Source organism: Lingula anatina, unplaced genomic scaffold (assembly GCF_051362555.1).
Source record: "Lingula anatina isolate TDL-2025a unplaced genomic scaffold, LinAna3.0 unanchor82, whole genome shotgun sequence".
In the NCBI taxonomy this organism is placed as follows: Eukaryota; Metazoa; Brachiopoda; class Lingulata; order Lingulida; family Lingulidae; genus Lingula; species Lingula anatina.
In genome coordinates, this window is record NW_028257603.1 from 4,785,981 (window position 1) to 4,797,841 (window position 11,861).

The window sequence follows — 11,861 nt, forward strand, 5'->3', positions numbered from 1 at the left end:
GCATTCGTATGGACCCCCCCCTTCCAAAAAGGGACACCATCACCAGTCTTGTGCTTGACAAGCTCTATAAGATGCAATCAATAAGAGTTCTCAAAATATGCAAAAAAATATAACTAAAAATGGTACAATCAAGCAGATTTTCGAATTGACTTGCATTTTCCTACCCTTGATCACTCCTGTATTCTCTAGACAAAAGGCCTATTGGTTTTCCTTGAAAAGTGTTGTTAATGGTGCATATATGCTGACAAAAGAGAAAACCTAGGGGCAACAAGGGGTACATCTCTGCTAGTTTTAAAGATATGAGAGGCAAGAAAATATGCAAAGCTCAGTTCATGGTGAAAAAGTAGGTCAAAGGTCAATTTCAATATCATAGTTTATGAATTTCTATTCAAGTTCAATAGCAACCATGGGCATTTCTTTGCCAATTTTGCAGATTTAAAGGCCTGAAAACATGCAAAAAGCAGTTCATCATAAGAAGTAGGTCAAAGGTCAATTTCAAGGTCACAGATTGCTAGTGTATTACTTCCTATTCAAGTTCAATAGTAACTATGGACCTATCTCTGTCAGTTTTAGAGATAAAGGAGAAAGAAAATTTGCAAAGTTCAGTTCATAGTAAAAAGATGGTCAAAGGTCAATTTTAAGGTCACAGTAAATTGCAAGTATATGACTTACTACTTAAGTTCAATAGTAACTATGGACCTATCTCTGCCAGTTTTGGAGATAAAAGGGAATGAAAATTTGCAAAGTTCAGTTCATGGTGAAAAGAAGGTCAAAGGTCAATTTAAAGGTCACAGTAAATTGCCTCTGACTTTCTATTCAAATTCAATAGTAACTATGGGCGTATCTTTGCCAGTTTTGGAGATAAAAGGGAACAAAAATTTGCAAAGTTCAGTTCAAAAATAGGTCAAAGGTCAAATTTAAGGTCACAGTAAATTGCCAGTATATGACTTCCTATTCAAGTTCAATAGTAACTATGAACCTATCTCTGCCAGTTTTGGTGATAAAAGGGAACGAAAATTTGCAAAGTTCAATTCATGGTGAAAAGTAGGTCAAAGGTCAATTTTATGGTCACTGTTAAATTGCCAGTAAGTGACTTCCTATTCAACTTTAATAGTAACTATTGACCTATCTCTGCCAGTTTTGGAGATATAATGTTACAATTCTGAGTTACAATAATGTGCCACCACAATGTACTTTTTAATACAGCATAACACGAAAACCGTATGAAATACAAAAAAACGGAGACACATGCAATGTTGGGCTTTACATGCTCTACAAAATGCAAAAAAGAACGGGTCGCTAGCATTAACGGTTCCCGAATTAGAGACAGTTTTCAGTTTCCGTATCTTATGGCCGCTTCTCCCGTGAAAATGCACCGATTGACCCTAAATTCACGGAGATGAAAGATGACCCAAAGGGTAACACTTTCCAATAATATTATTGGTTAAGTCTGTGTAGTGTCTGAATAACAGTGCAAATAATATTTTTTTTGTAAAAAATTTCATTTTTTTTGAAAATTTTGGCCTGTTTGACCTTGAAATAAAGGTCAAAGGTCAAATCCAAGGGCATATTTGAAATCTACACATATGACTTTTGGAAAGCCGTCTGTAGAAATTTTTCCCATAATTCCTTCCGTAGGGTAGATGATTGGCATTGAATTTTCAAAAATTTTGACAAGGGTGCATTTCAACAAGCGTCACGCCCAGGTTAATGCACCGACTGAGACAAAAAATCTGGGGGTTCAAGTTGAGGTTATATGTGACCTAAATCCAAGAGATGGGGACAGGGGTCATTGCGGTCTAGGAGGAGAAGCGGTAACGGTGACTTGTATCCGGCGTCAGTACGCGGAGCCGGCGGAGCTTACGGAGCCGGCGGAGCCGGCGGAGCCAACGGAGCCGGCGGAGCCGGACGAGACGGGTCGGGACTAAAACCATGAGTACCGCCAGCGTACACGCTGGTGGTACTAATTACCGTATGTGGCATAAAAGAGTGCTATTATATGGAGCTACAGTTGAGATATAATAGGCTCTTGTACATCATACACAGTGAATGACAAGTAGTTGTAACTGACTAATACCATGACTAGCCCTTCAACAGTTGTAGGAATGTGCTTGTATAGTGATCAGATTGCACATTATGCTTTAAAATACAGACAAGCATGTAAGTGATATACAAGTGCAATTATGCTGTTGTTATAAATGCTGGCTGTGGGATAACCAAAACAGTACTTTGGCATGCACTATATACAGCCTATAATTCTCAAGATCCTGGGGTGCCATTGGGTGCCATAGGCTCTTTTTGCTAACCAATATCTAAGCAACATTTCTGACAATTTTGAAAATAATTGTCCGACTGCTTTTTCAGATATTTGATTTGAAAGACGGGGTCTGCGTGATCCAAAATTCACTCAAACAAAAATGGCCGTAATTTGCCATGGCACTGCATTGTCTATATATCCCAAGACCCAGGGGTGCTGTCAGTTGCAGGCTACATATTATGTAAAAAGGTACACGAAAAACGTCAGATTAAGATTTGGAAAAAATCTACCGTTTACTTTTTCAGATATATGCTTTTTAATGAGGGAGTTTAACATTATAAAGACGCATTCCTACAAAAATGGTCGTAATTGGGTATGAAGGATTATACCGTCTATAACTCCAAAGATCCAGGGGTGCCATCGGGTGCCATCGGCACTTTTTGTCGACAAATAAATGAGCAACATTACTGAAAAGTTGGAAAAAAATCGTCCGAGTGCTTTTCGAGATATTTCACTTGAAAGAAGGCTTGTGGTGAGAAAAATTCAGTTTACAATTGTCAAACTACATATGAAGCTATGCCTAGTTTAAATTGTCATAAAAACATAAACAGACCAAACACTTGAAAATCACTTCACATGAGTTAAGTTGAGATGGTACTGATCGTTGTAAATAGTAAAATGCTTTTAAAATACCCACCAAATTTATGTGCATGCCTCCTAAATAAACGATCCTCCCCGGTGCGTCGAACGTGCCATTTTGTTTACCTATAACGGAGTGTAAAATTCCTGCTTTTTTCATTGGCTCCCGAAAATCACGTGATACCCTTACACCCACCACTGACCTGCATTGAAAGTTTTCAAGTGGGTCGAGTCCATTCGATTTGAGGGGTGACAGGTGGGACGAGTCCATTCCATTTGAGGGGTGACAGGTGGGACGAGTCCATTTAATTTGAGGGGGTGACAGGTGGGGCGAGTCCATTTCATCTGAGGGGTGACAGGTGGGGCGAGTCCATTCCATCTGAGGGGTGACAGGTGGGGCGAGTCCATTCCATCTGAGGGGTGACAGGTGGGGCGAGTCCATTTCATCTGAGGGGTGACAGGTGGGGCGAGTCCATTCCATCTGAGGGGTGACAGGTGGGACGAGTCCATTTCATCTTAGGGGTGACAGGTGGGGCGAGTCCATTCCATCTGAGGGATGACAGGTGGGACGAGTCCATTCCATTTGAGGGGTGACAGGAGGGGCGAGTCCATTCGATTTGAGGGGTGACAGGTGGGGCGAGTCCATTCCATTTGAGGGGTGACAGGTGGGACGAGTCCATTCGATTTGAGGGGTGACAGGTGGGGCGAGTCCATTCGATTTGAGGGGTGACAGGTGGGGCGAGTCCATTTCATCTGAGGGGTGACAGGTGGGACAAGTCCATTCGATTTGAGGGGTGACAGGTGGGGCGAGTCCATTTCTTTATATCAAAGGATCAATTTATTTTAATTATGATTTTAATGAGACATTTTCAAACATATCAGAATATGCAGTTCTAAGTTTTGGGTGGAGGAGCAAATTTCATTGTTCCCATTTCAAAAGTGTGTCAAGATCTCTTATATTTCCGTTTTAATTTAAAATTGAAGCGTTCGTCTGATGAGAAGGTCGTGCAATTTGAAACAATTTTCTCTAGCAAACCAAAACCCTTAGAATATGGACTTATATTAAATTAAGAAAATTTTATCTGGGAGGATGAACTAATTTATAAATAGATATTAAAAAACCCGTCTCACTATAAAAAATGTAGGACAGATTTTTAAAAAAGCAATATCGTAAATTCATACAAATTGTATTTATAAATGTGGGCTGTTGGAAATCCTGTAGATGTATTCTTAAAATGCTTTCAATTATTTACAAAATACTGGGCATTTTAACAAAACTTTTAATCCTTTCGATTTACGACATCCTCTGTTACTGGAGAAATCATCAATCCCAAACACAATGCTTACAGATCAGTTTTAGCAGATTTAATTTGCAAGTGCTCAAACAATAATATCTTTACAATTTTACCCCTAACCCTCTATTATTATTATTATTAATATTTTATCATCATTTCATTTGGAAGTGAATAAGAAAACAAGGAATGACAAACGTATTTATTCAATTTTAAAACAAAAGATGCATGGATGTGCGTAGGGTTCCAGAGGGTGAATGACAGGCTTGGTTGCTAGCAGCCAGGTGCCGTGCAGTTCTCAGTATCTCAGTGGACTTCTGAAATAAGAAGGTAATGTTAACAATATCTGACTTGTCCATAGTTCAGGCTCAGATAGCACCCCAAAAAAGCAATCGATTCTATGTTGCCTAACGCCACATTTAAGACCTGAAGTTAGTAATAAAGATATTTCAGATATCTTGCTTTGAAATAAAATAAATATTGAAAACACTCCTCTAGTTTGTGTAGGTTATCACTTTTTATTCATTTTACCTACTATATAAAGTTGTAATATCTAAAATCGCTTTGCATCACGCGTTTGGGAACCATATTTCGCTTTAGAATAAATCATTTCCCTGTGTTTCAACACTGCTTACAAGCATTTTACAGGTACATGTATAATAAAATTAACAAACCTACTAAAACTGACTATCGTTCATGGGGCACGCTTGTCTTAGGATCAAAAGCTCGGAACTGTGACAAGTACGGTACCATCATGTAAATATGTCCGTGATCTTTGTGGTAATATGCCCATTTACTAATTTGCTAAATAATATTTTGAGTGGCATAACAGAAACGACAGGCGACAGCGACAACAAAGAGTAGTAACATACCCGTAAATACTCGTCGCAAATTTCTTTGCATTTTTCTACTCTCTTTCTATCAACTGACATACGATACTGAAGAAAAAGTGCTACTTACGAAACATGCATTTGCTTCTACGCCTCATACGACTGCGTTGCGACTGCACCCGCACGTGGAACATTGCGTCTTCACCTAGCTGTGTCCTACTGCCTACTGAGCATTCGGAAATACAGCTCGCACTACGATGATCAAGTAATTGTTATGCAAATTACAGACAGGCATGGCTCATTTCAGGCGAGGGACTGTGGTTGAAACTGTTCACGAATGTTCACGGTCTAATACATGTACATGGCGGATAAAGAGGGGGTGTCAGGGGGGATCCAGACCCCCTCCTCCCTTCGATTTCTGATAAAAAAATTACACCCAAAATCTATAGCTGAATAATAGTTATAAACCGTATCAAATGGAGATATTTTCCCTCTAAAACACCCTTTTTCGTGGCCCTCGAGCGTGCCCCAAACATAACTCCAAAGGGGTGAGGGTCGGCCTTGAACTCCGAGGCCTTGTCAATCCGTAAAAAAAAACACCACCACCCTTCCAAAAAATCCTGGATCCGCCCCAGATGTACATGTGGATTTGACTTATTCATTCACACATTAATTGATCAATAAGACCACGGGCGCTAATATACATGTATATTCCATAATACTGTAAAATGTATTCATAAATTACTGTTGTACGCGCACCGATACTCCCCCTCGTCGTTATACAATTTTCATACATAACTGTCATTGTAACTCAACGATATTATATTTAAAATAGGCCATGTAAATTTGAAAAGCTGTAGCTAGGATCGAGGCCTACCAATGAAATCTAAATATTTTCAAGAACTTTTACTGGGCATAAATACGATTTAACCCGATTTATCAAAAGCCAATTGCCACCTCTATATCTCGACTTTTCAATAAGAAACTAGGTAGCATCTAAAAGCTTAAAGCTTCAAAAATTTTGAGACCATAACAGAGTCAGCCAAGGGCACGTTTCGGTGCCACATTTGATTACGTCATGATGGATATTTACAGGTGAAGGACCAGAACAGTCTGTCGGAAACAATATAGAAACAAGGAGTCTGTTGTAACTCATTGGTAGAAATAAGAGACTGAATTTGATCTGAGGACCAGGATAGATCCGTAAATGACGCGTGTCCCATTCACTGTTCCTGAATTCTAAAATCTAGAGTAAAAATATGTACTTAAGCATTGTAGCAGGACGTAAACCAATCCACTTCATGAGGACCCCATATCTTATCAAAATGTGAGAATAATTCTTTAGAAATACCCCAATTGTCAACATCCACACTTCTACTTATATAATCTGCATGGGTATTCTCTTCTCTCAGTATCCTTTCATTTCTATTGAATAACTCCATTAGAAGAAAAACATCTAAAATAATAGGTTGTAATTTACTCCTCATGCTACTTTTTTCTTTAATGTTTACAACATCTTTGCTATCAGAAAACCACTTCAATCTCAAAACACTCAACGTGTTTGCCATGGAGAACAGGACCCTGAAAACAGCTATCAGTTCTCTGTAAGTAGAGCTCTCCGTCGCTTCGTCAGCTGACCATTCCCCGCAACACACCCTTTTAGGTGTCTCCACACAATATCCTCCAAACCCAGTACTACTAGCATCAGAATAAACTACCTTATTGCACTGAGGTGAAAACTGTAAAATTCTGATTTACTACACCAAGGTCTAATTTGACTGCATGCTTTCACACACATTTTCTGATTCTAAGAAAAAGCACTTGAAATAACCATGCTAATATAATTTGTCATTAGTTGCGTTACACTTCCCAACACATGAGACATAGTATAATCCGACCGACATAGCCAGACCTTTGCTCACTTTCGTGCGAATATAATGTCAGATCTCTTAGCACTTGCTAATCTAATATCAAGAACTTTGATTTCCCCAATACTAATATCTATTTCGATGCCTATAAATGCCAGACTCTGTACCTACGACCAAATAGTATTCTCATATATTTACATAAAACCTGACTTAGCAATATCATCTTTGATCTCAGCACCCTGATGCTCCAATCTATCTATGTTACTGCAGTACCACAGACCGTCATCCAATTACATCGAACCATTCTTTGATTAATTGCCAAGTCAATTTTGAAAAAAATATTAAGTGCTAATGATAACCCAAATGGAAGAACTAAGAATCAAAAATAAATCTGCTGATCTTGAATTTTCCATGAAAAACCTCAATAATCCGTATGAGGATAATAGATATCTAGATGTTGATTAGCTGAATCAAATTTAATCAACCAACCACACAGATTCATAAACATAAGAGCCGTTCTCAAATGTCCGTAACTACCAGACTGCTTACAGACATGTTTGTTTACTTCTCGTACATCTAAAATCAATCTATTTTTTCACTGCTATGCACTGCTTCTGTTTAAGGGTTATCAACAATTGGTTGTTTGCTACACCTTTTAATCAAAGGCATCTTTTTCAATTCAAGAATAGCTTTTTAACAAAAAACTTATTTTTCAATGGTGAAAGCTGTTATCTTTCCTCATCCCACAGGGTGTTGCTATAAACGGAAATTTATAACCATTTTTATCAAGTCTAGAATAAAAAATGAATACCCTACTTCTTCCCAAAAACTTAAATTGGTTCTTAACCTACTTTTCACGGGTATGAATTTCTGATTTTGCTCATGTTCATAATTATGCAACTCTTGATTGAAACTAACGCACTCATACATGTACCGGGTACTTATTTATTTTTCAATGCTTCCGCCTTCTATCCCATTCCAGATGTTCCCTTATCTCTGGGGTTGGACTCTGGTAGAATAACTTTCCCCTCTGTAAGTTGGTCACTCAAGCATGAAATGGCCCTTTCCTCAACAAGCTAAGCAAAGTCACGACCCGCTGCTGCGATAAAGACTTCTCCGCTGAGAAGTATCGCCCACCACACCTATCGGTCGGTCTGCTGATATAACCTTATTTTTTAGGCTCCCTTTTTGTTTTCTTTTATTTTCTTTGTAGCTCTCTCGCTCTCAGAATCACAAGCAAGAGGATTAACAGTATGTTCCTTAACAGTGTCGAAAGTGTCAGCAATTCTGATAAGTTTGTTTCTCTTGCCAAGACTGTAAGGCACTGTCAGTTTGTTCACCACAATAATCTTATTTTCAAATACTGTTGAGTCAAATTGCTGGTGATTACCTTCTATTTTCCAAGATAAATATTGTGACTTTCAGTTTTTACCGGCTTCGGCATTAAATGTAGACAGTCTCTGGTCGAAATAGTCTTTCGTCTCTTTCTTTTTACTTTCCATTTTTTTCATTACATCAGCCAAGGTAAAGTGTTCGCCTCCACTGGACTCATCAACCATGTCGTCTACGGAGTCGTAATCATAAGCGTGTTAACAGTACCGTGTCAATCGCCTAAATGACACGAAAACTCCCCTACACCAATCCCGCCCTCTTCTGGCGTGTCATAACCAGAGAGAAATTAATTTCACTTTAATTCCTCTCGTCAACCGATTGAAATTATATTTCTATTGACTCGCTACATCGAGCTGGACGTGACGCAGTTAAGGTGGTACAGGACAAAAGATTTGTGCCAGTGGTGGATTTAGGAGGGTCGGTGGGGGCGGGGAGTTTCGACCCCGACTGAATTTTTATAAATATAATGTACTTTTTTTTAGAAAATCGAACTCCCCTACACTCGATAAAGTCAGGTTTGCTTATTTCTCAAATTCGTTCCAAGGGTTCGTTACTACTCCACTCGTTTAATTCAATAGATCAGGTGATGGTCGTCGGCGTAACTCTGATTACCGTCTCATAAACAAAGGTGGCTGACCGTGATTCTTACTTCGCGTTAAAGGGTAGGTACTTTAATATTTATAAAACTTAAGTTTAAAGCTTAAATGCACAACCTATGACACAAATGCCAGATATGTAATTAACCTGTGTCCACCGAGATCCATTGGTAGTTGCAGTGGTGGATTGGGAGGGGGGGGGGGGTCAGGGGGTCCTGACCTCCTCCCCTTCAGTTTCTGAAAATAATCACACCGATGGTCCCCTTATGAAATAAGTATTTTCTCTAGCCGAATCATAGTTTTAAAAAGTACCAAATAGCACCGTTCGCCCTCTAAGATAAGGGTCGGTTTTGCATCCGTGGACCCCCCTTCAAATAATCCTAGTCCCGCCCCTGGGTTGGTCGCCCTTGTAACCTACAGCAGGTAAGTGATTCTAGCTATTGTCTGTTTTTGATAATCGCCTAAGATATCAATCAAGTTGTTGTATTTGTAGCGGCAAAAGGTTTCAATCTAACGCTCTTAATGGCTAAAATTAATCTGCAAACCACGTGCACTTAGTACAACTGGAAATTTTAAAAGGTGGCGATTTTATAATGAGCCGCGCAACTTTGCAACTTTTCTATCTCCAAAACTACCAGAGATATGCCCATAATCACTATTGAACTTGAATAGGCAGTCATATGCTGACAATCTGTGTTCTTGAAATTGAGCTTTGACCTACTTTTTGCCATGAACTGCACTTCACAAATTTGAATTAAAACTTTTACTTTTCCTCATGATTTTGTTTTAAATGGTAATTTTCAACAAAACTATTTAGAACTTTTGCTTACTGCATGTAGAGCTTGTCAAGCACAACACTGGAGGTGGTGTCCCTTTTTTCACTTTTCTATACGAATGAGCTTACTCCAGCTGGTGGTACAATACCCTCAGGCGGTATCACCTCTCTGATCCTCTAGTTTTCATGGTTTTTCAAATTCATGCTTCATTTGACAAGATAAAGTGGCGTAATAAACAAAGCATTTTGTCCTGTCACACAAGTATGTTATTGCTTTTTAACCTCATTCACGGATCGTTGTGGAAATGAAATTAGGGGGTGTGAAAAATACATGGTTACCTAGAAATTCAGTGTTCAGACCAGGCTTTCACTTACTGCCTACCAGCTTGCTGCTTACTTTTTTCGTTTTTCTTACATTTTAGTTAAACATGTTTCAAACAACAAAAGCTCTAGATATTATAAAGGTTTGACAAACATTTTATTTCGAAACTTGTACATGTACCAGTTAAGTTTCCGTTTTGCTGATTATGTGACCATCTCCATAAATAGAATAGGCCTGCATTGGTGCACATGGACGCGGTCGCAAATTACAGTGGAATGCTTTTTTTTCAAACAAAATTAATACACATTGCTAAGTTTAACTAGAAAAGCAAATATATAAATGGGCATTCAAGGTGTGTTTACATTATCGCTAGTAGAGTCCGAATTACTGGTTGCCTATGTGTGGACGAAAACCGCAGTGAGCCATCCTGAAGTATGTATAATTTCTTTATTTAGTATTCTTTACTGAGAAATGGACCATGTAATGCTAAATGCCATCGAACTCCTTTCGATTTTTTCCTTCAGCTGCCTTCAAATAGTGCCTCTACCCCCTACATCTAAACAGCCATACCCGAGTATGTCGTGAGATCATCTTAGATGTAGTCTGACAAGCGACTTTGCGGCATAAACCCTGCATTACTAATCATCATGCATCGTTATTTTATTTGATTTAATTTTAATGAATATTAATTCAATTAATTTATTCAATGTTAAAAATGAACCGTTCCGTCCACGTAGAAGCGGGGTCAATAAAAACTAACCACCTAGTCTTCGAAATCCTGGATTCGCCCCTGAGAGCTGTTCGTTATTGATTTCTTAATAACGATCTTGCTGCATACTGGCAATAAACACAATCGGATTTGTTACCATTTTTAAGGATTTATGATGTTACATTCAAGTTGTAATTTTTTCTGTGCTAGATTTCTATTACAAACAGAACCGTAAAGAAAAAAACAGTAATTTAAGCGCATTATACTGTAGGTGTTCAGTGCAGGGGCGGATTTAGGCCGTCTTCTGGGTCTTCCAGAAGACGGTCAGATTTTCAAGTTTACATTGACGGGTATCCAATTTTTAATGTTGGAAGACGGTCAAAATTGGAGGATGAATCAACAAAGATAATTTGGAAGACTGTCAGTATATAGCTCTGGATCCGCCCCTGCAGTGGTTCCTACAATCGCCCAAGGACAGCGTAAATTGTAGAATCTCACATTTCCAGGAGGACAAAGGCGGCAATTTCTCGCTTAAACAATGTTTTTTTGTTGTTGTTGTTGTTTCAATTTCTTTTACGAATAGAGTGGCCCCTGAAGAAAAGATTATGTCGTCTTTGCTATTTTCTGTTAAAAACATACTTTTAGTAAAATAATTAATAAACAAATCAAGAAGAAGATGCACATATTGTATACAGTAACCACTGTTGAAGAACGAAGTGAAGTATACAGATATTTCTTAATAATCACAAAGCCGAGCTGCATACATATTAGATCGACTATGTACTTTGTTACTAAGCAGACCAACTTTAGTAATTCCCTTATTTTTCCACAATATATCTAATGAAATGTGTCACTTTTGGGTCCCAAGAGGGTGGTGCACTTTCGGAAAAATAGTATTTCGAGAGTTTTTAGATCAATCATTGTGTTTTGTTGGTAGCAGTTTTAACCAATTGCAAAGGCTGTGAGAGAGTATCGTTGCAGGAGCTTTAAGATGCGGGTGAGGTCGATGGAGTGTAAGGGGTAGTATAGGCCTATCGGTGCGAGGGAGTAATGGTGCGGAGGAGTATCAGTGCTGAGACGGAAAGGGATCATTCACAATAATTGTCTAAACATATCAACATCTCATCATTAAATCCCCAAATTGCATCTTTATAGTACTTCAAAAAGCTCCTCAGGGGTTT

General features: G+C 38.6%; 2 long non-coding RNA genes across 2 annotated transcripts; both read right to left on the bottom strand.

Annotated features, from left to right (window-relative positions):
• Window positions 1-488: 488 nt before the first annotated feature.
• Window positions 489-3,297, bottom strand: LOC147759255 (uncharacterized). Its single transcript, XR_015331650.1, has 2 exons — window positions 2,955-3,297; window positions 489-2,724 (listed from the first exon to the last, which is right to left on the bottom strand). It is a non-coding gene; the product is annotated as an uncharacterized LOC147759255 (long non-coding RNA).
• Window positions 3,298-4,375: 1,078 nt separating this feature from the next.
• LOC147759256 (uncharacterized) lies at window positions 4,376-7,423 on the bottom strand. The gene is made up of 2 exons (XR_015331670.1): window positions 5,149-7,423; window positions 4,376-4,505 (listed from the first exon to the last, which is right to left on the bottom strand). It is a non-coding gene; the product is annotated as an uncharacterized LOC147759256 (long non-coding RNA).
• Window positions 7,424-11,861: the final 4,438 nt, after the last annotated feature.